Source organism: Dipodomys ordii, unplaced genomic scaffold (assembly GCF_000151885.1).
Source record: "Dipodomys ordii isolate 6190 unplaced genomic scaffold, Dord_2.0 Scaffold19, whole genome shotgun sequence".
In the NCBI taxonomy this organism is placed as follows: Eukaryota; Metazoa; Chordata; class Mammalia; order Rodentia; family Heteromyidae; genus Dipodomys; species Dipodomys ordii.
In genome coordinates, this window is record NW_012267235.1 from 16431164 (window position 1) to 16432661 (window position 1498).

Sequence of the window (1498 nt, forward strand, 5' to 3'; positions counted from 1 at the left end):
TTTTTCTGCTTATGTGGTGCTGAGGAATTGAACCCAGGGCCTCATGCATGCAAGGCAAGCACTCTACCACTGAGCCACCTTCCCAGCCCTCATCCAGATACATTCTTATTTAGCAGTGAATCTATACTCCCACCATCCAATAGTGTGACTGTCACACATGACCATGTTAAGAGTCATGAAAATAAAATATTCTGCTAGGCACTGATGTCACACACCTGTAATTCTAGCTATCCAGGAGGCTAAGATCTGAAGATTGCCTTTCAAAGCCATACTGGCAGAAAAATACATGAGACTTTCATATCTAATTAAGTTGGAAATGGTGCTGTGGCTCAAGTGGTAGAGAGTTAGCCTTGAGCAAAAAAAAAGCTCAGGGAGAGTGTCCAGGCCCTGAGTTCAAGCCTCAGGACTGGAAAAGTAGAAAATAAAATATTCAGTCTCTCAGTTGCACCAGCCACATTTCATAAGGAACAACAGAATATGGAACAGTTCCATGATGACAGAAAAGTAGTGAATAGTATGGACCTAAAGCACTTTCAGCAGCATGGTGGACAAGAGTTCCATGACAAGTTGGAGTTGTTTCTCTTTGAAGAAAAAATGCTGGAATTTAAACTACAGGGTTTGGCACTTGCTAGAAGCACATTGCCACCTGAGCCTTGTAGTTACATATAGAGTGAAAGGCTTTAATAAGTCTGGAATTTCCAGGGTAAGTGCAGATCCTAGCAAATGCTTACGTCTGAGATGCTTCTGTTGTTTCACCAGTTTATTACAGGTGTTTAAAATCAGGCACTGGGTCATCTCACAAATGGACTTTGATATTACTATACCTAAGGCCTGTAATCTAATCTGAAGGAATCTGGACATTCCTGGATGTTTTGAGCTATTGCTTTTCTTACCTTGTTTTGTTTTTATTGTTGTCTTGTTTAATTTTTGGTATTGCCCTAATATCATGAAGGCCTTCTTTTAAGGGTCAAAGTTATAGTCCTTTTGGACTTCCAATATGGCCTAGGTAATTTGGCTTTATGTTGCGGTGTCCTATCTATACCAAGAGTAAAGAGTGAGTTGAGCTTCTGAACATAGCCCACAGGGCTTCTGATCCAGGGCCTCAGCCAAAGCCAGTCCTCATGTCCTGGGGTGTAGAGTTCCATTCCCTCTCACCTACTTAGAGTCTATGCCATAATGTAACTATTTTAACACAACCAATACCTAAAAAGTTTTGGCAAGCATTTGCTACTTACCAGGCACTTATCTCTCATTGTCTCTTGGATAAAACAACAACTGCTTCAAACATTGCTTTTACCCTGATAAACATTAGGGATATTGACCCTGGTCATGGTTGTATGCTCTAATATGATTCAGTATTTGCAATGGAGGAAACTGAGGATTGGAAGTATTACACACCCAAGTCTACAAAACTAATAAGTGGCAGATCTTGGATTCAACCCTATTTATTTATTTATTTTATATATATATATATATATATATATATATATATATATAT